The following is a 27,559-nucleotide window of genomic DNA, read 5'->3' on the forward strand; positions in this document are numbered from 1 at the left end:
GGAAAATCTGTGAAAGTGCAGTTTTCAGTGATGCTCATGCATACATGTTTCATCAGTGATAAATTTGAAAGAAGTGAGACTTAAATTGAAGATGTTATGCCATGATACTGTTTGCACAGAAAAGGCTGTTCATCAAAGCAGATACCTCTTAGCTTGTCTGTCTTAATTTTGAAATAGCTGACGATAGTAAGGAGAGAAGGACAGAACAATTTGCTTTTTGCATAAGAATAATGGTCCTTATTTCATCTTCATTCACAAGATGAAATAAGGAGTGTATGTAGAGAGGGTAAGTGGTTTCCCCTCCTCCTCAATCTAAAACTGCTTCTTATTACTTGTGATGCTTATAACACCAGGATATTGGTAAAAGGCTTCCATATCTTGGCCAGAAAGTCATGACCAGTAAATATATGTGTGTATATGTGTGTGTGTGTGTGTGTGTGTGTGTGTGTGATGTGTGCCAGTGAATCTGGTGTATAAATACAGGAGCCAGGAGGATAATCAAATGCTTTTTCGCTATTAGACAAAATTTAGATTTATAATACCACATTTGGGAATACATCTAGGAGTGATAAATGTAAAACCAAGGTAGTTTTCTTAAGTTCTGTGGATTGCAAGGCAGGACTTCTGCTGAAAACACTTGTCAGCTCCCTTCCCTCGTGGTTCTTAGGCATCATGGTTGTTAGCACTGATAACAACTGCTAGTTCCAGTGAGCAGAGCTAGGGGGAAAAGCAGCTGAGGAAAGGCAATTACTTTGGAAACTTATCTGAATCTTTCTAAATGTTCCTGGAAAGAGCCTGGGACCTTGACGTGGGTCGGGTATCGGACTGATAACTCTTGCAAGGCGGGGAGCGATGAAGTCCTGTGTTCTTCCATCTGCCCCCTTCACATCACAGGCTCACAACTAATTAATCAGTGGTGATTTCCAGATGGCCTTCCAGATCAGCCTAAGGCTGTGCAAACTTCAGCAAGGAAGCATGACAGAGCTCCATTACAGCTTCTCTGCTGAAAGAAACCCAATAAGGGGTTTCTACTGCCCTTAAAAGGCTGGAAAAGCAGGAGCTTTAGCTTCAGAGAGAACACGGTGTTCAAACTTGAGCACAAGTGATGCTTGGCATGAAATGCTTTTCTGTGATGTGCAGACTTTCATAAATAAGCTCTTCTATTTCCATTTCATAATAGTGCAAGAAAACTTGTAGTATTTCTTTTTTCCCCTGCACTGCATTAAGGATGATTTTGGAAGAGCAAACTACTCATAGTTCTGAGGTTACTTTGGTAATTGATTACTATGGTTGAATGACAAGTGTGATGGAATGTTGTTAACAAGTGAAAAAGCTTCAGTACAGTTCTAATTATTTGCAAACTAAACGTTTGCATCTGTAAACTTTAGCTTCATCCAAGTATTTGAAGAACATCTACTGCTCTAAGGAATATTGTCAAGTGTGGCACTACCAGTGGGTGGACATTGCAGATAAAGGTGTTTTGATGTGCATTGTCCAGAAACTAGAGTTTCTTCATGGAAACAAAATATTCCTGAACATTGTGTTGTATTTTGCATAACTGTTCCATTTGATAGTACACATAGAAGGTGTTGGTGCAAACATTGCTTTTTTTTAATCTTTAATGTTTTTTTTATACTGGAATCACTAAGCTGATCTTCAAGTTACCTGGCTTTAGAAGATACCTGATTTTCCATTGTCATGTCATAATCTGTGCCTCTCTTGGTGCAGATGAAAAAGAAAGGATTCTTTATAAGAAACTGTTTAACAATTCTTGTTCAAATAATGGTACTAAATCCAGCTTTTATTAAAGTCACCACCATGGAAAATTTAGGTGAGATGTGGCCGGGGATGTTTATTATGAGAACAAGGGTTTGTGTGAGCTTGTTTTTGAAAATGAGATGTGGGGGATGCAAACTCCCACAGATGTGACATTGAACAGAATGTTTGCACAAGCTCTTGCAAGGGAAAACACCAACTCTGAGCAGCTACGTTTCATAGTCTGAATATTTCCACCATTTTCCTGTGTTTGTTATTTTTTTTTCATTCCTTGACTCTTAGGGGCCTTCATTTGCTGCATAATTTAGTTATGAGGAGACGGGAAACTGGGGAGGTTCTGGAGAGTGAGTGATAATAAGCATTTTAAGTTGACTTTTATCTGGTTGGAAACCCAAAACTCTTTAAAAAAAGTCTTGATTTTCCTCTGGATTCTTGGTATATGTTTTCTGAAATATCTGTCCATTTTAGACCTAAGTAACATGTTTCATTTGAGGAATAAAAGTTGGTTCCTTATGGTCTCGCAGCTGTCCGAGGAACTATTACAGATTATGAACTGTTTATGCATTTTGTGACAGCTGGCAGGACTGCTCCTCAAAACCAGCAATAATAACCAAGTGCTGGTTTATTTAAATTGATGTGTCCACATATTTGACTGTTGTGCTGGCCTGTCTCTGTTATTACTTGCTGTCCACCACAGTTGTTAGTAAGAATATAACAATGAATTCATGGAAATCTAATATTTCTTTTGCGTGCTGAAGAATATTGAAAAAAAACACACTGTCTTGGCAGATAATACTTATCTGATGGGAGTTTCTTTCTTAAACATGTACTGTTAATGTAGCCTTTGCCTGAAATAATAAAGACCTAAATGTTTAAATGAGTGAGCAAGAAGAGGCAGAGCTACTTGGACCTACTGTGGGGGAAGGTGTTTGATGTGGAACTAGAATTTTGTATTGTTTCCTCAATGAGTAGAAAACAACAGAATTTGAATTTCTTTATCTCCCTGCTCTTTGTGCATTAACTCTTAGGTCAGCATAACAGAGGTAGGAAGATTAGAGCTGCAGAACAGTGGAACATACTTTAATCTTGCTTGTCCTGAAGAATCAAACCAAGAAAATAATGTTCTGAATGTATAATCATCCGGGATAGTGAGTGTGCATAACGAGAGTACATTAGTATTACTAATTACAAAATGCTGTAGCATCTTTCTGAGCTTTTCATATGTGGATGGATTTGGTGTAATGGATGGCTAAAACTGCAAATTCTGGTTGATTGGACCTACAGAACAGCTTCAATCCCTCAGATGCAGTGCTGCAATAAGCTGCAGGAACGTGCTACGGTGAGATCATTCTCACTGTAGTATTTTTAGAGAGGAGAAAACTTCCCAATTTTTCTTTTTCTCTTTACTGTTCTCTTATTGGCTTTGCAAATGACATATTACAATGATTTCTGGAAGGAGGCAGAATAAGAGCCTTTGCAAATATTTTAGACTGTGACATGAAGGACAAACACGACCATACAACCTGTGGTAAATAGGTTCTGATCTGTAGAAAGGGGCAGAAGAAAAAAAGTAATGCCTGGCATGCTCATGGACTTACTTATGGCACAATCAGTGGTGTGTTTATCTGTTTATTTCGAGGCCTCAGAGTTTAGCTGGATTGAAAAAAATTACTAAACTGTGTACAAAGATTTTTACAACTTTTTTTTTTTTTTTTTTTGCAAACCAGGGTCCTCCTGTTCACGTATAATTTCAATTGCTGTGTTTTCTCTCAGACGGACCATAAAGCTGTTGGGTGCTCAGTCCTTACACTTAGGAACAGTGAGAAAAGGAGATTGTTTTGCTGCATGGTCCCATTCTGTTCCACTGAGTTTCAGAACTTAAATGTGGTGCTTGTTTGAGCCCAGCCCTTGTTGGTGGCTGTTGCAGCTGCCTCACAACTCAGTGGGACTGAAGGTCCATCCAGCCTTTGTGGCCTCTCTGCTCATTCCCTTTGACCCATCCAAGCACTTGTCAGCTTGAGATCATATCTACTCTGGCTGCCCTGCCTCTGTCTTCTCCCAGTTTTTCTTCCACATTCCCACTTATTCCCTCAGCACATTGCACAAGCACATCCTCTCCAGTTCCCGCCTCCTTTTCTATGAGTTTTTGTGCCTCTGATTTCCTCTTCTTTTCCTTCTACAACTTTGGATAATCTCTCAACAAGGAAATTCAGTGTCTCCTTTAGTCCAGACTGAAATCTTTGTCATTCTCCATTGGCTTCTGTTCTTGAATGCCTTAATATCAACTTGGCTCAATCCACATAGATTTCCAGACAAGCATCTTGTCCTGTCTTCTAAATTGTCCTTCATATTTAGAAGTAGCTCCCCATGAGTTAGCAAAGGCACCTCAAAACTGTGCTTCAGCCTCTGATATTTCTGCTTTGTCTTGAGGTCCAAAGAAATACTGAAAGCAAGTATGTAGATGATGTGCTTAAATAATTGATCATCCTAATTGTTTTTGTTGTAGTGTTATATATTTGTCCGTATTTGGGGGCAGCAGTTCCATATTCATATTTGTTTAGGAAACAATTTCGAGTCCCCTCAGTCATACAAATAATTTTTAATAATAAAAAGGTTTTAGAATTCTGCTGTTGATTAAAGGCAACATAGAGTACCATGTGAATTATAAAAAATGGAGACATTTATTTTCATCCGTGCAGAAGTTCAGTACAATCTGGACTCCTTCTCTATTCCACATGACTTTATGCTTTTATTTATGTTAGCTCTCACTGGATACCCTCTGCTTTTCTTCCACTCTTACACTGGCTGAAGTTGGGGGATACTCTCTGGGGGTCATGGTGTATTGCTTTCAAGTTCTCTACTAATGGCTTTCACTTCCCTTTCATAGTGTTTTAATACATTGGCTTGATGGTACCTCTTTTTTTCCTTAAGCCTCTTGAAGGAATGGAAATGGCTGCCTTGGTCTTCTTGTTAAATTTCTAAGCCAGTTGGACAATGAACTTTGCCAGATCTTCCTGACTGATTTATTGAACTGAAATCTCCCCGTCCTCCAGGGCACGCACTCTGATTTTTATGTATAATAACCTTATTTACATTGCTCTTTCTTACTCCTGGCCAAGGAATCCTCCTATTCTCCCAAATGGAGTACTATGAGTGCTGGAGCACAGTGCATCATTTTTAGTTGGCTGGCCTCTTGGAGATCTAGGACTTGCTAATCACAAGGGTTTCCTGAATGGTTAACAAACACACATCTGCCCTTTGGACTCCTTTGACTGACAAAGAGCTGCTCCACTGAATGCATCTGGGTTTCCTCCATCTGCACAAGATTATTCCCGATGAAGTCGCTGTATTTTTCTCATCTACTTCATTTCAGCAAAAATGGAATGTGAAAGGAAGTGAAATTTGTTACATTAGCCTAACAGCTCACTTGTTACAAGTGACATAATAAAGAACAGTGTTCTTCAAGGAAGAAAACTGAGCTTGGATCCAGAAACACGGGCTGTTGAAGTCAGGCACGGCAGTGGTGGTTGAACGAGAGCCTGGAGCTGTGACTAAATGAAAACACCATTTTACAAGCCAATCCAGTGTGGGGGACTACTGGGTTCCTACTCTATAACCCCTGACACAAGGGTTGTATCTCAGCTTCTTTGTAGGCTTCAACCCTCTTAAAAATCCCCTGTGCCCCATCTTTTTTTTAAAACGGATAATAATTATAAAACTGCTTTGCTCCAGAAGCAAAGATCTGCTACCAAAATCCCAGAAAACCTCTTTTACCTGGGAAAACTTATCTTTTGGCACTGTATCTGCCTCTAGTGCCAACAGAAATAGGGGGAGAAGAAGAAATAGGGTCAAAGGAAGTGTTGGCAAAGAATGATGTGATTTTTTGATTTTCTGATTTTCTGTGAAAACTTGATACAATGAATAAAATCATCAACACTTAAGAGGGAAACTATAACAACTCTTTTTTGGGGCATGGGTGATTAAAAGGGTATAGATGGGGAAAAGTAGCTGAGATGCAAATTGCTGATTAGAACAGCTAACTGTGTTCATGAGAGTCAAACCAAGAAATCAAAGTTAGGTAAATAATTAATCCATTCCTCCCTGCACACCTTGCTCAACCTTCTACATCATATGATCTTCTGACTTGGCTTTGAGAAACTTTAGACAACTCCTCTAATTCTTTTCACTCTGTTTATTTCTAACTTTTTCAGCCAATGGCAAGTACTTCTATTTGTCTCCTTTGCAAAGCACAACCAAAATCTGCAACTTTTATGTGCTTCCAAAGCTGTTTCTGCCATAGATACACTCCTGATGTCTCTCACATGGAATAAGAAGTCATCTTTCATTCTTATTAGGTTGTCAGTTTAAAGGCACCAAAACAGTTTAGGAGAACCAGGCATATGGTGTCCTTACAAATGTACTGGAGGCAAGATGTGCTTAATCTGTGTATTATCCATGATCTCTGAAAATTCAATAGCAAAAATTCTCTGATGTGTCTAATAAGCAATAGCAGGGAAGGCTGAATTTTATGTAAACTGTAATGAAGGGCTCTTAAGCCTCAGCACTGTAAAAGACAGAAAGCTCTACTGGCAAATACTAAAAAATGTTGAACATTTGGACAACAGAAACAGTCCCAAATCTAGTCTAGTCTTTCATTGTTTGCAGGGCCCATCTCCCTTCACTGGTTGCAAGTTTATTGCTGTATTATCATGAGGATTAGCATAATCATGCATTGAGCCCTAAAGTTTATGAATAATAGCAGAAATCTTATTTGCACCTGCCAGCAGGCATTGGCAGCTCAGGCTGAGGCTGTTGGGGCTTAACAAACAGCAAGGGAAATCTTGCATTTCAACAGGTACAGCTCTGGATGCTCCTGGCTCTGGAATATGAAGGGTGCACAGTGATTGGTCAGATTTATCCCTAATACAGCAATGTCTGACTCCAAATCAGCTGTGAGAGGTGAAGGGTTGCAATGAGTGCCGTGTACAGCACTGGGGTCACAGGTACAGCAATTCCAGTGTCACTCTTTGGGCAGAAATTCAGCAAATGGCTTATTGCTGGGGCGTGGATCAGATTCCGTGTGGAAGTACATCTGATCAAAGAAAAGGGCAGTATGACTCTAGGTTTCATTTTCTAGGGGGTTTATCTTATTATGTGAACTTCTCATAACCTTTTGGGAACAGTACCAATCCTGTCCAGGTTTCAAGACCTGCTCTGTTTCTCCCCTTGCGAAGAAGAAGAGTAAGAAAATGTAGACTTTGGTCTTCATATTACAATTCTCATATTAACATCCTCAATAATTTTATGGCAAGAGCTTTAAGGAGTCACTTGAGATATCATACACTGTTTGCTCTTTAGTCAAATACTCTGCCTTTTCTAGTAAAAGGATACCCTGATGTTGTTTTACTGATCTTCTTCCTCGCATTTGGTTAGGTGGTGAACCTGTGTACTTTGTGGTTGAACATCTGGGGCAGCGTTTACGATGAGAAGGCCATAAATTTGACTTTTTATTAGCTGCCCCTGGTTGCAAACAGATTCTCATCTGAAGATCTAACCTGCCTAGGTCAGAGACACATAAATATTTTGGCAAGATTTGCTATCTCACGTTACTCCCAGTTTTCAGTCCCCCTCCTCGCCCATCCAAATATTTGAGCCATTCCAAACTTCCACCCTCTTTTATTGTATGATCCCCACTGGGCCCCGCTGTAATTTGCTTACAGGTCATGGACTTCCCCTCTCCAGTTTTTTTCTGTTAGTATCTGCCATGTTGTGTGGAACAGAACTTCCTACAGGAGGGACTGTGTTACCACAACTCCTAAATTCGACACCAAAGGATGTTTTTCGGTTGCTTAATGGGCAATGCAAATTTGGCATTACAAGTATTGATCATTCAATCAAGCCCAGCTCACTGAAGGGTGTGGCATCATACTTTATCCAAGCAATTCTCCAGTTGAGTTAGGAAATACAACAGGCTTTTTATGGAAAGACAAAACAGTGTTTATCATGTTTCAGACAAACATGGGTAAGAAACTGTAAATTCTTAAACCAATTACAAAAGAAGTGAGTTGTGTAATGCCTGACACTAAGGACTGGCTCGCTGGCAGCCCACACTGCTTGCTGGCTTTCAGGATTGAGTAACTTTTCTTCAGCCAACAATTCCCATGGTTCTCAGAGCCATTCTCATGCCATTAATCTACTCTAATAGGAACAAACTCAAACCCCCTTACTCCCTAAGAGCTGTTGGACCAATATGTCATCCCATCTGGCCTTTTTCTTAGCACAGAATTCCCAAGGTAGTACCATCCTGAATGAGGGATGGAAGCATAATTCTTTCCAAGTACACATCAGTACGAAAATGCTTTCACTGTCTTACTGTGTATGTTGTGATAACATTGCTTTCAAATTTTAAGTGTCTATATCATATTTTTAAAATGTGTTTTTTATCTAGTCTAAGTAGTAGAGAGTGTCCTGAAAATTTATTGGAGGCCTGTAATTTCCTTCATACCTGCCTGAGATTGCCAGATGGTTCAAAGCGACAGCTAAAACTATGGGTAGAGAAATCTGATGTTTCCACTGGTGTTTCTGGTGAAGCACTGCTGCAGAAAGTGTACAATCAGGAAAGATCCCCTGTGTCAAAAGTACTCCATTAGTAGTCCCATGTGCATGAATTCAGAGAAGAAGAATGTCTGAAATGTGTTGTATTGCTGCAGTCCAGCCTGAGAATCCTTTCGTTAATGACAAAGGAATCACGGTTTTCTCAGCTCTGTAATGCACTGAGGGGAATGTGGGAAGCAGAAGTTGCACAGCCCAGCAAGGCCATTCTGTCGTCATGGCCAGGTGAAATCTGGAGATTGGAAATTAGGAGAACCTGCAGTTCAAGTTCTGGTCTGTTGTGGCCACATAAGGAGCCATGGACATGACTCCAGAACTCCCTAGTTTACCGTGGAGATGAGCCTAAATGGGGCTCCAGAAACTTTTCAGGCAGTGGGACGCAGAGAAGGTCTGGGAATTGTTACACAGACCCTTTGGGGCACAAGTTTTGAGCCACTGCTCTTTGGGTTAAGTGGGTAGGGTTGGTGGACGAGCATCGTTCCTGCTCTTTGGATTTCATTTGTGCCTCCCTAGTACAGCTTGAATACTTTGACTTCCTGTGAACTGACATCTTCCCTCAGCTTTTTTGCTGTTTATTGCTTTTCTAGTTTTGGTCAGTTGTTACAAAACATTCTCTTATGGAACTTGATTTTGTTATGGTTTTGTATCTGATAATTCAAAACAAATTAGTGGATGCTTCACAAGAGGAACACAAACTTTGTTCTTTTGGTGCTAACGAGGTTCACATAGCACGTGCCACACAGCCATCTACCGCTTCCAGCTTCTGAGAGCCTGGCAGATCTTTTGTGATTCCATTGGCTTTTGCCAAGTTGCATCCACTGACGCCAGGATTGAATTTGTCCTAAACTGATGTTTATGAATTTGGAAGCTTCCAGCCAAACAACTGGTTATGATACTTGGATCCAAATTTGGAATGGCTATGGGCACGATTGGGTTGGAGTTATTAATTTTGCACCTCTGGACTGTATTATTACTTAGGGCCTGCAGAGGAAATGCAGGTAATTCAGAGTTCAAATTTTTCAGTTGAAATATTTCCCTACTTCTGTTTTAGGGTTCAACATTATCGAGCGTGTCCTCAAGCGTGGCAGTCTAAGCACTTGATATTTTCTTCTTCTCAAAACCCAGTATCTGTTCAGTGCTTTCTCCAGAGAAGAATGCCTAGAAGTTGGTAACAGTTGATGTTTTAAAGGGGATACTTTTCAAGTATATAAACTTGAGGATTTTGGTAGGTTTGTTGTTACTAGATTTGAGGATATTGCAGCTTGCTTTGTGGTGTTTTGAAAGATACTGTGAGTTCAGATTTCTTTGTTATTATAATCATCTGAGGCAGAATTTCTGATTGCCACATTTTGTCCAAATGCTGCTTCTAATTTTTATTTTATTTCAGTTTCTTTTTGCATAAATTAAGTGACACATCTCTGGTCTGTTAGTGTAACCTACAGCTTTGTACGCTTACGAATCCAACCCAAAGGAATTTAATAGGACAAGCTGGGAGAGTACAGCCCAGTAGAGGAGGACACCTTGCTTTTCCTGTGGTCTGCCAGGATCTCCATGCTGGGGGTTTGCTCTGTAGAGCATGGGCAAAGATTTCACCTTCTTCCTGTGCACAGGGATTACTGATGATACAGTGCTAGTTCCTTGGCTGATTGAGCCTAATGTGCATTTTATAGGATATGGTCTATAAACCCCAAACACAGCACCAATCAATATCAATTTTATTTCCTTTTCCCTGTCTTCCCACTGATATCTAGAGCCTAAGTAGTACATGTGGAACTTGTTCTTCCATGTCCCAGAAATTGGGACTATTGCCAGTACAGGAAGACTAACAAGCAGATTTTGTGTCAGACTAATTTGGGTTTCAATTTTATTTTAGTCCATAGAAAGTGAGAATCGTATTCAGTGATCCAACAGAGTTACTGTGATATAAAAAGATGGGAGATCAGGAATCACTGTTCGTTCAGCCAACCATGATAGGTGTACACAGGCAGTATTTAAAAATAATTTATTTGTTCTCTCCTGTAAAACACTGTAATAACAAGCTTCCCTTAAGTGACATCTGCGCATGATGAATTGCATCCGATGATTTCCACAGGTAGATGTGGAGCTGTCTCTTTTCTGCTCTTTGGAGATTTGGAGTGTATTAACTTTATGAACTCCCCGGGAAAATGATTGCTTTTTAGAGGGATTATTCAATTACCCACTTTAGGCACAGTGCAATAAATCTTAGGTTCCACTAAAGCCAGGCATTAATCAGCAGAGCCTGCAAGCACGATGGCTCTGTTCTCCTGGATGTCCAGCAGGCTTAAGGCAGCATTCATTGTCTTCAGTTCATTCCTCACAGGTACAGCTGATCAATTCTTATTATTTTGCCTTACTAACCTCTTCTGAATTTGCTATAATCCTTATGCATTTTGATTAGAGTTTAAACCCTGTTTCCCCTTTTAAATGAGGTCAGTATATACATACAGGCAAAGGCAAAATATTATCAATTTCCCCCATAGCTCCTACACTTCAAAAATGTTTAGGAGCCATTTTCAACACTTTTCTAAAAATATATTTAGTACAAATGTTGTTCTCTGATTGAATAATTGGTTTTCACTAGTGGTAAAAGTTTGTGAAACTCAACTTTGGTACTTTTCAGTACACTTAAAAACCAGGTACAAGCTGCCACTTGTTTTTACTTAGTAACATTTTATTACCTGAAATGTTAACCACAAAATACAGTCCCTTATTGTTTATGGTTCCCTTGTTAAAGCATGGAGAAAGTATTCTGTCTAGAAAGGGAGAACAAAATACTTAGGCGAGAATAAGAGAATTGTTTTCTAAACTGAGCCTTCGTGTGAGGTTTTGTTTTTGCATTCGTATCTTCCTGGCTTTTTCTCAGCTCAGAACATCCCTGGCAGTTACAGTGGGATGGCTGGTTCCTCCTCGGTGTCTGCGTGGGGAAGAATCGCTTGCGAAGTCAGTGCAAGCCACTTTTTGTTTATTTGTCCTGGTTATCTTACCGACTGGAGAGATCCTGTTACATTATATCATTGCACTCTGATGAATGTCAACAGTAACGAGAAGCTAAGAAAATATTTTTCAAGGATGTAAGTTAAAGCCGTTTTGGTGATGAAAAAAATAGAAATATTCACACTACAAGAAGAAATTAGGACGTGTTTCCTCGAGTACTGTATCTTTTCTCGCTCTTGCAGTCCAGGCACTTTGACTCCCTGTTCAGTAGGTGGTGCCAGAGTCAAAGTAACCTCTCTTGGCTCTCTGAAAGACACTTTTAATGTTTGCCAGTGGTGTTAAGATGTCATTTCAAAGTACTGTAAAAATGCTGTTAGTGGATATGGATCCGCAGGAAAGAGCGTTTGTGTCAGAAAGCTCTTGTGGTGAATGTCAAGATCCTCCGTTTTGTCTCAAAACCCTTGATAGAAGCTGAGCTTAGAAGGCCTAGAGCTGGTGTGTCACAATTCAGGAATAAGCTGGTGCTGAATTGCTTTACTTGGTAACTCCAGATTTTGCATGAGAGAGCAGTGCTGCAGGAAACAGAAGAAAATACAAATTAGAAGAAATAAAACTGGTTGGGAAACAAACCATCACACGTTCCAGCTCACTCTGTGTGAGAGTATAAAGATCCAACTGGGATGCAGGTCTGGATGCAGCAGTAGAGGTACAACAGTTCTCAGTGAGCTTCTCTTGCTGCCCTTGCATCTGGATGGTGATCATCCATTTGCTTTGGTAAAAACAAGTTCCAGACTGGTTGTTTGATAACTACATTAAGGCAAAAGGTCTTTTTTTACCTACGAAAGCCATTTGAGGGAAGATCAAATAACTACCTAGGAGTTTTTCTGCATGAGAAGGTCAGTGCTACTTTTGTGGAGGACTGTAAACATTTTTAGCGCTCGTTTGCTTGCCAGGTGTTTCTCCGAGGGAGAGCATACAGTGTGCTGGCTCGGTGAACAACATCCCCTCAGCGTGCCTGTGATTACCCATTGTTTATTTGTATGACCTTGGTTCGTGTGCAAGGCCCCACACTTCTGCCCTCCAGCATTTGGGAGTTAATGTAAGGCAGGACAAGCAAACACCTTCGAGCTCACAGCACCCTCAGTCCTGTGCAGGCATCTGCTGCCACGTGTTCCCTCAGTGCAGCAGCCACAAGGCCGGTGATGTTTGCTCTGCAGGATCCATTCTTATCACGTACCAACCTCAGCGTGGTCCGGGTTCAGCCACGGCTGGAGGTGATGCGGTTCTGACTCCCACTGAAAGGATTATTCAAACAGCCAGTCAGGAGCTTCCTCCTGGCTTCCCAGCTGTTGGATCCAGGGAATGGAAGCTGTGTGCATTACTGCACCCAGTCCCTGGGTGTCCAAGTAAGGACTTATGGGTGTACAACTACTGAATTTTTTTGGTATCTTTCTAGTCAGACTCTAACACACCAAGACAACTCCTGCGTTCCTCCAGGCATTATGTAGCTGCCCATGAAAAGTTAATATTTCCAAAGTTTGGCCACTGTTCCATAAGACGACTTAGTTGGTCACACGTAGAACCCGCTTTGTGCAAACAAATGGTGGTTTTGACTGATTACAGCAGCACGTGTTTTAAACCTTCCTGTGGCTTAGTGGGGTTTGAAAACTAGAGTATGCTTTAATGATAATATGGACTTTTTATGTACAACTTCCCGCCCTTGAATAATTCTGTGCTCTGCCATCTGAAGTAGTAACGTGGGGAGGAAAGTGATTAATCCAACACTGTTTATGTACTAAGTGGTGGATCCTGGATCAGAACTCCCTGTCTCAAATCCCCTTGAGTTCCACACACAGTAGTTAAGAGCCACTGCATTAGCCATAGCCAGGTAGATTTATAAGAATTTATAAACAGAATATCCATGTGCTAATGGATATGAACCTGTCTGAAGAGATTTGGATCCAGCACTCAGTGTGATTTCTTCACATCCTTGCATTCAGGCTGCTCTCCCATTCTCTGCAGACCACTCAGAGGGAATGGAGAACAATGCCCTCTGCATACATGGAAAGCATTGCACAAAGTAATACAAAGATAATTTAAAAAATCAGACAAATATTCATTTATTTGCTGGCAGGATCCAGAGTCAGTGACAGTCCAGTGTAGGCAGGAAGGAGATCCCTCCATGCTGCAGTGTGAGGTGCAGTAGTGAGGGAATATGGCTCCTCAAGCCCCCGGAGTTCAGTGGTGGATTAGCACAGGCACTTCCTGGGAGAGCCTGTGCCTGGAAAGGACCACCCAGCTCCCTGGCTGCAGTATCTCCATTCACGGTGAACCATCAGGAGCTGAAATATTTCTGACATCCTGAAGCAGAATTCGATCTGCAATGAGAGGTCAGCAGCCAAACCTGTAATATCTGAGGCCTAGCAAGGCAAGAGCAACAGATGACTGTGCACATTCCATCCTGGGCTGTGGCCTGTGACTGGGGATCCTCTTCAAGCTTTGGAGGATAGCTAGGGTTGGGCCAGATAAGAGTGACTGAAGAGCCATAATCACCTAAACCCCCTTTAGTCTCCAAGGCTGGGAACCTTTGTGGCTGCAGTACTCTAACGGAAAATATTTGAGGGCTGGTTAAATTTGTGGCCATTGTAAGTGAAGATAAAAGAAATATTTACTAATGTGTTCCCGCTGTTGTCCAGCACACTGCTGCCTGCGTGGAAGCATGTGGAGGCCTCTCTGCAGACACTGGAGGTAACTCAGTGCAGTGGGATGGGAAAGAGGGTGTCACTGCTTATAATTCAATTGTCACAGAGCGCCCGAGGCCGTTCCAGCAGACACTGTGCACAGCTTCAAGATCTGAGAGGGCTTTGGGTGATGTGAAACATGCTGTTGCTAAATGCTGGATTTGATTTGTTTGTTGGAAGCTCAGAATAAAGAGGGTAACTTTAAAAGGGGTGTTAATTCCTTAGCCAGGGACAGTTGCCATCTCTCCAGAGGCACATGTGTGTAGGATTAGCTCCTCTCCTTGGCCCTTGAAGCTGATCTGTAATATAAAGGAACAGTTTTGAAACCGGCAGAATCTGTGCTGACCTCCCATATGAGGGGTGAGGCTGGGCACTGAGCATGTGGGTGGTAGAGTGGAAGTTTCCATGGAGTATGGGTGGGGGCTTCTCTAATAATTTACATTTATACTGGTTCCAGTTGGACAAAGCTGGCTCAGTGGCCAGGGCATGACTTGTTCCATCTTGTTTGTTTGTGGAGCCTTGTTCTGGGTACCTAAAGACAAGAACCCTTCTTAGTGCAGTGTGGCTTCAAGTGGAGCTGATAGGAAACAGGCTGGGATGCTTGGAAACCCAGCATTCTTTAGCCTAAGTTATGGAATCTGCTTTGAAAGACACAATCTACAGATGTTCAATGTGGGCTCAATTTTCCCCACATCACGATGAAGTTACAGATGAAGTATTTCCATTTGTTATTATCCACGGGGAAAATGAAAAAAAAAATCATTAAGGGGTAAATAACCTCTTATAAGATTTATTTTTTTTAAAAAAAGGTTGTTTTCCTTCGTCTGATCCAGGCTTTCATCTCCTTAAGTGTACATATGGACATGGTCAGACTTATTCTGACTAACTTTGAAGCTATTTGAATATTACAAGTGTGAAATTGTGACCACACGTGTTATATTAACACTTTGCAAAGGAGAATTGTGTGTATGTGAGAGAAAAATCAGCTGCATATATGAGGTGAAAATGGAAGCAGTTGAAAAAGATTGGAGAGAAATAAGGGAGGCAGGAATAACAAAATAATATTATTTGTGTACGCAGTGAAATACATAATATAAATCTGGGTGCCTAGACCGTCTTCTAGTCCAGTATTTTTTAGTACATCACAAAATAGTTCAAAATATCTATTTTGAAAAATAACTGAATTACTCTTTTAGTAGAAATACTGCAGTGGATGCTTTTAATTTAGAGGCAGTAAAGTGATAGTGAACTTGACCTAGACTGAAAAACATAAAAATCAGACCTTAGGACAGTCAAAACTGTGCAAATGTCACAAGTTTTTTTTTTCATTTTTGTTGCAAAAGAAATGAAAACTTTCAGTGTAAACCAAGAAAAAGTTAATTGACTTCCACTAAATTTTGAAGTAGCTACCCCATTTTCCTGAAAAGTCCTGTCACTTTTAAGCTTTCCAAATAAGGAATTTCAAGGAAAAGGGAGAACATGCAGGGAAAGGGCTTCCAGGCAAAAGATGAGGATATGGGTAAAACTGTCTTTCATTTTTTCCTTCTCTCTGAAATCCAGCACCAAGGGAGGGCAGTGACTGTGATAATAGAGGCAAATGATAAATGAAAGAAGGGACACTTCAGCATAATCTAGATAACAGGAAAATTTTAAATGGACAATTTAACACGAGAGTCTGCATGGAATTATTTTTCATTAAACAATCAAAGCTTGTGATAATGCAAATGAAATCCATTTTTAGCTGCAGGAAATTTTGAGAATTTCAGAGGAATAGAAAATATGAGAATAATAATATCATGATGGTAATTCACAGTAATTATAGAAAAGCATAATTGCACAACACAAGCACTAATCAAAGCTGGGAAGAGCACTTTGGCATTCATTAGGATTTCAGAGCTATTAGCATTTACCTTTGTCATTGGGCAGCACACAACAAGCATTATTAATTTCGTGTCAGTCTAGAGCATAATTTCCCTGATCAAATATCAGTTCCTAATGATGAACCACAAAGATTGGCTTATCTGACAGGGATTTTTGGGAGGTATCTTGAGAGGAAAGCTTTGCTGGTGACCTCTTTGGAGGCAGCAGTGTTGCCCTTGAACGTAGGTTATTCCTGAAGGTCTGTGAGCTCTCCTGTATGTGGACAAATTCCAGCACTTTATTTGCATCTGCTGGCCTAAAAAAGCTTCAGAGCCTTGCCCGTGCTTTCCCTCTTGATATTTTACAGGTGTAATTTTCTGAGCTTCATACATCTGTGTGTGTGTTAATAATCAAAGTGTTACTGAGCTGTGCACATGTCCTGTGCTGCTGTGGTACATGTGCAGCTCATCAGTTGTGCTCCCTGGAACTCCGAATCTGATGTTCAGCTAGTCCTGCATTATTCTGGGTGTAGAATTCGGGTCATTTGGTTGTTGTTTGTTTGTTTTTTTTTTCCCCTGCTGACCAGCTGTGCTTTTTTAATTCACCTGCCCTGACTGCCTGGCATGAGGAAAAGATCATTTTGCAGTTCATACCACACAGGGATGGAGGTGAAGGGAACATTTGAGCCAATCAAAGTTGAATTTAAGGAAGAAGAATAAGGAATATTCTCTTAGGTTCGGTAGAAGAAAAGCTGTAATTTGTGCAATAAAAGAAACAAACAAAACCAGGTCCCTGAACATGAAATGTGACTCTCCAGGCCCTCTTGGTTCTTTTTGTAATCCTGTTCATGCATTAATTTTTTTAAAAATCAAATCTGTTCTCTTGCTGACATTTACAGGCTTAAAAAGACTCTATACCATGTGTATGCCTTTTGAAGAGAAGGGTTGTCTGTAGGAGAAGACATTGGCTAATAAATAAAAGAATACCTTAATTTGTTGTTCAATTAAGCAAGATACAACTTCCCAACATACAGGTGGGTCATTCCCAGTGTTGGAAATAGCAAGTATTGGCTCAATTTTCCCTTTCCTCAGCTCACTCCCTGTCACGGTGCTTTTCCCTGGCTTGTGGCAGGATTGTTTCTCTGTTAGCAACTTATTTTTTAACACACCATTCTGACACCTTGACAGTTCATGTGCTAAATCAAACTTTACAGTTCCTGGCAGGCAGTTATTAGATGTATTGCACTTAATTAACTTTACACCTAATTACAAGCAGCGCTGGCCGATTACAAAGGGCATAAATATATTAGTGCCCTGGCTGTCACATCAGGAAAATGGCTGTTGGAACAAGTCAAGCAAAAGCAATTACCACATTGTGTGCATGGGAAAGTGCAGCAGAGTGCAGGAAGAGGAATTAACTGGTTTGCTGCGAGCAGGAATTTGATTTTGCAGTTTGCATTTCAGGTGACCCCAAAAGGTATGATAAAAGATTGCCTTTCATTTGTGTAAACACTTCTTGTGTGTGAGGGAAGAGCTAAACTTGCACAGTGAGAGCTGACTTAGGTTTTGTGAGATACCCACCCTGGGTATGTGTAGATTGAATATGAGGATTCCAGCCTTAAGGAAATTAAATATGTGCTACAGGTTATAAGCAAAACTTGTGACTCAGAATGGCATAGTGCCACTGTTACTTATACAGGAGTTGCCAAACTGAGCAGGAATGCAGAGTTTGGTCTCATCTCTAGAGGGATATGTTGTAAAGAGCAAATGTTAGCACTCAGCTGACGTTCAGTGGAAATCTGTCTTGTGTTAGCACAGGAAGAAAACATCTCTGCTGAAAAAGTAAGCAAGGCATCCAGAGCAATCTTGAAAATTTTGTCAGTGGCTTTGTAAACAAGAGTCTTTATGAGAGAGATGTTTCCTCCTGTATCAAGTTTCTGCTCTAAACACAACATGCTCTCTTTTGCAGAGGGAAATAGAGCATGTTATGCAGGTGGCTGAACTGACTGTTGTTATCCATATGGCCAAGAAGGGATGTTGTCTTCATTTCACCAGAATCTTGGTGAAGGAGGAAAAACTGAGAACTGTTAAATACAACAATTTTTTCATTCCTTTTCCTTTTGCTGCTTTGCAGCAGAATAGCCTCTGGATTAGCAATGTTTTGCAACAGAACGAAACAAAATGTTTGTTTTCCCTTTCAACAAAACTCAATTATTCGTCAGTGTGTAGACAAACCAACATAAGCCCAAGTCACAGGAATTTCATGGTCAGACAGTACTATTTGCTTTGTGCAAGGTACTTACTTAACGCTTTGTACAAAACAGCACCGAGGTCACAGCAGCCAGTTTCGTATATATTGGCCAGAAAAGGTCACTAGAACTTGACTTTGCTTGAGGCAAATGGAAAGAAACAGAGGGAGTCACAATGTGGTGCTAAATTAGTGGCTGTAGGGCTTGTGCCTGTTGTTATTTACAAGCTCTGCATAAAGAGGGCTGTGAGGATGGCTGGAAACCTTTCCCAGCCCAGAACAGCCAGTCATTGTGATTCCCCCCTAAATAGGCTGCCTGTGTTGTTTGTGATAACTCATGGAAAAGTAGGTGGCCTGTAAAAGGAGTTTTGGATGCCTTTGCAAGTGTGCAGGCATGAAACAGTCAGTGGACTCCTTTGTGTGCAACTGCATAAAGTGGGAGATAATGTGTTTTCAAATACTGCATTGCATCACCACTGCAAACATTGCTCAGTGTGTTAAGACCTTGGGTGGCCAGCAGTTTTTACCCTGTATAAAATTAGAGACATTGCTGTAGAAAAATAAACCTGCCCAGGAAAGTGTCCTGATGGAAAGACCTGGGGGAGGGAAGCACTGTCACTCAAGGAGCTTGTGCCAGTGCCAGTCCTTACTAGAAGAGTCAGGAACTCAGCCCAGGAGAGAAGTTAAATCAGTCAGGGGTTCAGGTAGACCTCTATGATTTCAGTTTTCAAGGGCAAAATATGTGATACTAAGCTTTTTTCACTGTGGGGTGCAAGGAATTGATGTGAAATAATGGGGACTTGACTCTCCCAATGCACAGAGTGAGCTATGATCAACACAAAGTGTGTTAGAATGGTAATTTCTTAACTGAATGCACTAGAAGTAACAATCCATGAATAATGTTTAAAACAATAAAAGTAAATCTAAAGCTCCATGCACTTGAGGAAAAAGAGATAAAAGAGCAGTGAGAAGTTATTCCAACAGGATAGGTCTATTTTATATGCTTCATTTTTTTTTTTCTGATGTGGATGCTCATAGAATTATAGAATTATTTAAGTTGGAAGAGACCCTGTTTAACATCACTGAGGCCACCTGTAAACCAAACACTGCCAAATCTACCACTAAAATATATCCCTCAGTGCCACTTCTACATGTCTCAAATACCTCTAGGTGAGGTGACTTGTCCTTCTTAAATGGGTGCTGATTTGACCCAATTGCTGTTAGTTAAACTGTTCAACCTGAATAGTCAGTTTGTATTTACATGTGTATATATGTATGTATGTATTTGTGTATATTGTTGTATCAGAAACCCATGGTGAGGGAAATTCATTGAGGATAGTGAAGAAAAAGCTGGGAAGTCAGCTATGGCAGCTCTTTTGCCCACTTGGATAATATTTCAGTAGCCACCATGGAGTCCTCAGCTTTTCCATATTTATCATATTTGCACTACAATACAAATGACACAAATGACACAAAACTGAATTGATTGTTCTTTTTTGTTCTGTAGATGAGATGTTTCTCAGTCCTGACTTCCGAAGGCTCAGTGCGCTCCTAAGATCCAAGGATCCTATCTGCCATCAGTTTTTGGAAGCATCTAAAGGAAAACTGGAAACTGCAGTGCTGAATGGAGAGCTGGCAGGTATGTGAAAGCCCTCTGTTAGACTTTCCAGCCAAGTCTGCTTTGTTCTTGGAGCTGCACAGTTTGCAGTTTGACTTCTGCACCCTGTTGTAATGACTCTTTCCGTGTGAGTGCATCATCCCACAGGAAGCTAATTGACTTTGACTTCCCTGCTTCTCTTCTCAGTGGGTGATGCCAGTTGTAATTCTTTTATTGATTGTTTAGAACAATTAGCGGAAAACAAATTTCTCCAAAGAACAGATAATTTGGTTTTGTTGCTCTCTACCATTAAAGCTGAACAATTTGTTATCTGGGGGGGGAAAAAAAATAAATGAATAGGGACCACATTCCGTCTGTTTATTAGCTGAAGAGGGACAGGTTAGCTCATCATTAATGTCATCGGTAATTAGCGCTCTCGTGCTGCCACCATCTGCACCAGGGGCTGGCAGTCTGTCAGCAGCCTCCAGTGCCAGGGCTGATGGTGTCTGTGTGTGCCAAGCCACGGGCAGGCCCTGTGTGATCCCAGCATTTGTAAACAGCAGTGGGCTAATGGGATCGAACCAGGCAGTTTTGTTGGATCTGTGGCTGCTGCCCTGGGAAGGACACGAGGCTTCAAACCTCCCCGGGCAATTCCCAGTCATTGGGTCACCAGCACCGGGCTCAGGATGCCACTCTCAATTAATCAGACTTCTGCTGGTCACAGCTGGTTTCTGTTTCCATTTGGGGCGAGGTTTGGGAAGGCAAATGTGACCTGTGCTCGCATTCCATCGGCGTCACTGCCCTCCACGACAGCCAGCACGGAAACCCTGGCGTGTCCCACAGAGCCCTCCTTAATTGGATAGGCTTCCTAGTTGTTGGGGAGTAATAGCTTCTTATTCTACTCCAGACTGAAAAGAAAGGATTTTACTTGACACAAGTCTTTCCAAATAAAAAAAAAAAGCCCCAACCAGGGAAAAAGGTAATAATTCTGTAATGTTTAGGCACTACTCGAGGTGTTTTACTGACTCTTATTTCTGTTATTCAGGTTTTATTTTGAGGAGAAAAAGTTCTGAAAATTCTCACTGCTTAGTAAAATCACTTGTGAAGGTCAAGAGGATCTTGAGATCCTACATGCAGGGATTTGGAAGCTTGTGTTGGAATGGCTCTCTGCCAGGCTTAAATTTGCATCATGGTTACTATGAAGGAAACGATTATGCATGGAAGGGGTTAGTGAGGTGTTTAGTAGTTTTTCATTGGTACTCTCCTGTTCTGTGCATTCAGTCATGTGGATTGTACATCCAAGTACAGGTGGAATTTAAATGCTTCCCTTGGCACGTGGTTTTGAAGCCACATTAAGATGTATTACTTCAGGTATCATGGAAATTATAATTAGGGAATATCTGTTAATAGTGCTTATTCCTCATATCTGGACATTTTCAGCACACAGGTGTTAAAAATGCGAGTTCCCACTGGCATTGTAGAAAAACTCATGTCACAGTTGTAAGGTAGAGCACAATTCCCAAGGGACTGCTAAATGTTTGTGTTGGATGCACGGAGCCTGAGCATGTTCAGGGAGTAATCTCTGTTTCTGATGGGAGAACATGGATCTGCCTTTGGAAACTCTGAACCTCAGTCAGAGGTGAGAGGAGTCAGGAATTTCAGAGTCATTAAAATGCATTTCCAAAGATCTGGTGTTAGCAAGAGGTGCAGTTGTGTTACTTGTTCTCTTAAAAATGGACAGAAGTGGAGGCAAGAGCAAAATAGGGGGAAGTACGAAGGATAACAGGAAAGCTGGGATGTCTCAATATTTTAAGTCACTTTGTGGAAAAAGGGAAAAAGGGCAGTGTGTGTGTATATATATATATAATTTGGAAAGGGAATAATGTAAGGAAGGTGATACTGTAATAAACAAGAAAGTTAGGAGTGTTTTATGACTTAATATTCTAAAATGCTGATTTACAAATGCAAAAGGTAGTTTGCACTCGTGGGCTGATCCAAAACAACTGGAATCAAAATGTTCCTTTGGGTTTCAGCAGCTTTTAGACCCAGGCGACTTTTCCAGTGTTTTCTGGGTAAATTTACTGCATGCAAATTTTTACAGAATTTGCTGCCTTCAGCTGCCATTAGAAAGCAGCTATTCTAAGGAATGTACAGAATAAACATGTCATGAAAAAAATCAGGTGTTTAAGGTCCAAATGGAATAGCAATACGGTTTATAAGAATCTTTTGTTGTTCCATTTACTTCTGTGGCATTTGAGTAATTTTTATGTGGTGTGCCCATTTGCATATTTAGATATTATAAAATTTAAAATTATATTTTACATTATATTTTAAAGATACATATCTGTTTATCCTGAGGTATCAGTGGATCAGTACAGAAAACAAAGTCATTTTAGCTTTGGGATTAGAAGAGGGAAAAGAGGTTTTAATCCACAGTTCTGGGGTACAATTGTAACTTCTCTGTCACTTTCTTACACATAAAGTGGAAAACCATTACAGATACTAAAATTAAACATTATGCCAATACTGTAAATGCAGTGTGAGGATTTATTGTATTACTGAGCTCTTTAGAATATTAACATTCCTTGGCTTCACTGAGAAGCATTGACTAATTCCAGGTGAGTCACCTCAGACAACAAAGCCCACTGTTGGTGGAATCTGTCACACAGAGCACGAGGTGACAATTCCCAAGGGCCATGTGGAGATGTGAGGATATTTTGTTACACTGTGGTGACTCACATTCCTTTAGTTCTCATTAGTTTACACTGTATTCTATTATAGAAAAATTGATTTCTGTTAACTTCCACCTTCACTTAATGTACACATATCATTTAATGAGCATAATACACCTTAAAATATTAAATTACAGCCTTTCTGCCTCCCAGGTAGACTGTCAGACCTGGTGGTATAAATTAATATGTAATGCTACACAGCTAACAAATTCCATTCAGCCAAGCAGCTCCCAGGGCTGGAGTTTTCCACTGGAATCAATGGAGAGACTTAGAATGGCTCCATTAATTGCTAAAATAAGAGTGTGCATTCACAAGATCAAACTCAGTTAACTTTTTTTTTAAAATTCGTGTGAAGTAGACTGTTACCCTCTGATACTGAATCCTCTTTTCCCTCGGGCTGAAATTTTGTGTATTATTTTTCAAAACACCTGTTGAGTTGGGACAGAAGAAACTAAGCAACCAGTGATATCATTTTTCATTTAGAAAAATATGTTGTAGTCGTAGAGGATTATTATAAATTGTTTCTAGATTGTAAATAATATACATCCAGACAATGGATAATTAATTGCAGGCAAAGTTCAATTAAGAAAGGTCACCTTAAATGTGCCTTATTTTATTTGTCTCCCTGATTATCACTGGTCAGATGTAATTACACACTTTTCAAATTGCAGCTCTGGAAAGATGGGTTAAATGTCACTGTAAATTGCAGGTTTTAAAAAAAGTAATTAATACATACTTCTTGACTATTTTTAGGTTGGGTTTGTTGGGTTTTTTGGTCTGACAATACCACCAAAGCTTAAAGCAATCAGAGGTGACTCAAAACACACTCAAAATACCCATTTAATTTTAATAAGACTTGGACCTGAAGAGCTCCATTATAGGCAGATAAAGTCTGGGATCTGACTGAGGTTCAGAATTGCTTCTTGCCTGAGTAAATGAACAGCAGAGTAGAAATTTGGACCTTTTTTAATTCTCTCTATTCCTGACAATCTAGTTAGATTGTAGCAAGATGGATAATTTACTAGCCACACTTATTTCTGATTTTGCACTAGGCACTATTTATAATAATGAGCACCAACTCCAAACTTTTTAGCCTCTTGGTTTTTTTCTTCCATCTTCCCCCTTGCCCTTCACAGCTTTTCTTTATGCTGTTGTTGGACACATCTTGAGAGTTATTGTATCAACAGTCAGCTTTTTAGATGGTTTTGAGGTGTGCTGGCACTGACATCTGCAAAGCTGTCCAGGGCACTTCAACACAGCCCTCCTCTGGCAGTGCTGGGAGCAGTGCTGGGGATCAGATCTGAGCAAAGGCAGCTCAGGTTTCCTGGTGCCAGCTGATATTATATTGATGGGGATCAAGAAAATAAACCACGTTTGCCCAGAATGCCGTAGCCTATTCCAAATGCAAGTAAAGGGGTTGGGAGTCTGAATCCCTCATTTATCCCAACTGCTGGAGGTAGAGCGTGGCCGGGACAAAGCCAAGCTGTGAGCTAAGGAGAGGCTTAGTGAGAAAGGGCATTGATGGAAATCCCTGAGGTGAATGGAAGTGGACTTGCAGCAGGTTTGCATCCATAGGAAAGCTTTCTGGTCGCCTCCTTGGACCACAGAGTGTGAGGCTTCACTGTCTTTCTCCTCTTCATATCAGGAGGCATCTCATGTTGAAGAGTTACACCCCACAGCAAAGTAGAAAACATACAGAAAAATATGTACTAGACCCTCGTCAGCCTCTTTTCTGCTGGGAAAGGGTGGCTGACAGGGGATACAGACACCACTACTGCTGACAGCAGTTGAAAAAATTAGCAGGTTTTTACTTTTCTGTAAATATTTGGATCGTGATAAACAGTTTGATTTTGTGTACAGACCACTCTTCAGTAAGTGTAGTGCCACCTAAATATGCTTTTTGGTGTGAGTCAGAGCTGTGTCCTCGAGCCAGACTGAACTTGCCTCAGGTCCTAATGGACCTGAACTGACAACCCTCAGGCACTCACTTTATTGACATCTTGGTAGGATAGAGAACTGTTTGTTTTTGGGTTTTTTTGCCAACTCTGTTACCTCAAATAATCAAAATTCAGGACTTCACAATGACTCCTCAGTGATAAAAGGACACTTTCCTTTGACTGGTGTCCTTTGAGATGGGCGGGTTCTGAACATCAGCCAGGGATCAGTGCAGCTTCACAAGTGCAGTCCTTGGAAAACAGCACAGAATTCTTTGCATGAATATGCAGGCTTGCTTTTGAAAGTTACACTTAAAACTCATTATGGATTATTTTCAATTATGAATCAAAGCTCTGAGAATGCTTTTTTTTTTAATGGGGTTAATCTGATACGGGAAAAGGGGATAACTTTGCCAGTGTAGATTGCATATGCAAACAGGAAGCCTATGGAGCCTTCATGCTTCAAGTGCAGTGTGGGATTCTTTTTAGATTCAGCCACGAACACTTTCTGTGGCAATACTCCACTCCTTTTGTTTTATGGTATCAAATGAAGACTGGGACATTAAAAGCAGGGCATGAGAGAAATGAAAAATGTCAGTAAAAGCAGCTGATGAAAACCTTATTAAGCAGCTATGCATGTCAGGCTGTGTTCCTTCTGTAATGTATATGTTCGTAATAACAGCTCTGAATTCTGCAGGGAGCTATAAGTAATGAACAAAATTGGTCAAGCAAAAAAAAGGACTTATTGGAAACTTGAGTGCTGTTGAGTCCCATAATATGCAAACTGTACATCTGCATAAAATAAGCCTGTGCCCCGCTGATAGCTTTTATATTGTTCCCCTTGTATACATCAATTTGTTTGCTGGGCTGAGTTTGCTGCAGCAAATGTTTTATGGTGAGAATTACGTCCCCAATTTCCATAAGTAGCCAAGTGTTCACTGTCAATATCAATAACAAGGCAAAATGTAAAACTGAACAGGACAGACAGTGTCTCCAAGGAGGAGGTTGCCCTCTTACCTAGAGTGGAAAGTTTCTGGTGTTAACGTATCCTTCCCAGTGGAGGAACAAAATAATGAGGGGAGGGAATGATCAAAGCGTTGCAAATACCATGTGAAGGAAGCTAATACCATGTGAAGAGTTAGGCTGCACAAAAGACAAAAAAAGAAGAAAAACAAAAGCACTGACAAACTACTTCTTTGCCTAGAAAGACAGAAACTAAAGAGGTGGGAATAGAGTCTGGAATTGGTAAAGAAATAAAACCTGTTGACTCAGAGCAAAAATTGCTCAAAAATTGCACCAAAAACTACTTCCTTGAAACTCTTAGAGTAACATGAATGAAGAATAAAACCCAAAAAACTGTACTCAGCAGGGTTTTGAGGTGGGGATATGTATGTTTTACTAGGAAAGCCTCAGGCTCTTTCTTGGTTTTCTGTGAGAAAAAGGTGGCTGATCTGAGGGAGCTGCCTTGAGTAAACCTGAGGATAGGAAACTGGGGGAAATCATAAAGCCAGAGAAGTGAAAAGCTGAGTATTTCCTTGCCTGTGGGAACATGGAATAGTAGAAAGGTGGACAGATGGAAGGATGTGATATTATAGTTGAGAATTAATACATACATCCCTTTTGAAACAGGAACAGGTCTTAAAGAAAATGATACATTAGCAAATCAGATCAAATTTTAATTCATTATTTAACTGGAAACTTGAAATCAGACTAACATTTAAATATAACTATTAGCTTTCTGCCCACCTCTACATTTGGAGTAGACTGGGAGTTTGTGTTCAAGTGTCAGCTGATCACCTGAGAAGTGAGGAAGGGCTGCTCTTGTGTGGGACTTGCCTCACCTGCTGGTGGCAAATTATCTAAGATCTCCCTGTGGTTCCTGGAGAGAGCCTGGACAGCTCCATCCCATTTATCTTACAGTGTCAAAAGCCTCTTTGCTCCTTGCAGTACGAGCTGGAGCTCAGGTCTTTATACAGCCAGAGAGGTTTGTGAAAGGCAGTTTCATATTCTTCTGGAGTACTGATACAGTAAGGAAATAATGCCATAAAAGCTCCTAATAAAAAGGTCCATTACATTCTGTTGGTACTAAAGTTTTAATTTGTTAGGCACACAGGCACTGGGATGGGAGACTGGAGAGCAGTGTAAATGGAGACCAGTCCAGGAACAGCCCAAGGAAAAAATACACAGTAAAATAATGATTTTCAAATATGTTTTTGGACAAACCTGAAGCACATTTTTACAGCCCATGATGAATGAGGTGAACATACAGTTTAATGTTTTCCAGCAGATGAGTTAGAGATGATTGACCAGGGTGACACACAGGTCAGCTGGGAGGGGAACAGAAGAGAAAGACACAGCATAAGCAGCTACAGGAGGACATCAGGACAGCAGAAATGGGGCAGAGGTTTGGGACTGGAAACAAAATCAGTTTTTTGTTTAGGGAGCAGAGGATGAAGAGCCTGAATTCCGTGGTGTCATATCTGAGATGTGCCAAGATATCTGGGAAAACTGGTGGCATTCAGGTGAAATGTGTAGCAGCAGAAATGCAAGAACTTTGATGCTCTCCTCACCATGTGTCTTTAATATCTATAGTGGGTGATGCTTTGACTTAAAAGAATTTTTGGAAGTTAAATCTTCAGTTTTCAGCTCCAAAAACCTTAAAACCTCGCAACACATATCCAAAAGTGTCCCCAAAAGAGTAAATGTGCTTTGACATATTTCTTTGTTCTTTTAAAGTAAATGAAACAATTAGTCCAAATGAAGCACTTCATCACCAAAACCCAGAGGAATTCCTTGGCTGCTGACAGATCATGAATAATAATAGAGTGTGCAGAAAAGGAGGAGGAGTCATGAGAGCCTATGGGTGACAAACAAAAGCCGATTTCAAAGACTCTTGAGCTGGGTTAACTCGTTCTGAAGTGTTCAGGTTCTATTTCAGAGTGTCCAGTGAGCCAAAAGTGTTACAGTGGGTTCTGTGAGCTTCTGCAAAGCACTTCATCTACTCATTTCTACCATAAATAATTGACTGTTCTCCAATTTCATTTTAGATGTGGTCAGTGGAGATCTTTATTTATAATATTTATTCTTAATATATATATTTATTTA

At 40.5% G+C, this 27,559-nt stretch overlaps 1 long non-coding RNA gene across 12 annotated transcripts in view; it reads left to right on the forward strand.

The window, feature by feature from the left end:
* LOC135412665 (uncharacterized) overlaps positions 1-27,559 on the forward strand; it is a 105,909-nt gene that overhangs the window by 14,472 nt on the left and 63,878 nt on the right. For 11 of the 12 annotated variants that reach the window (XR_010429871.1, XR_010429870.1, XR_010429874.1 and 8 more), the window contains one exon: positions 19,699-19,830. This is a non-coding gene — a long non-coding RNA (uncharacterized LOC135412665). Of the gene's footprint in view, positions 1-9,450; positions 9,553-19,698; positions 19,831-27,559 lie in introns of those variants that run through there. The other variant, XR_010429873.1, reaches the window with a different exon arrangement.

This window comes from Pseudopipra pipra, chromosome 4 (assembly GCF_036250125.1).
Source record: "Pseudopipra pipra isolate bDixPip1 chromosome 4, bDixPip1.hap1, whole genome shotgun sequence".
NCBI classification, from domain to species: Eukaryota; Metazoa; Chordata; class Aves; order Passeriformes; family Pipridae; genus Pseudopipra; species Pseudopipra pipra.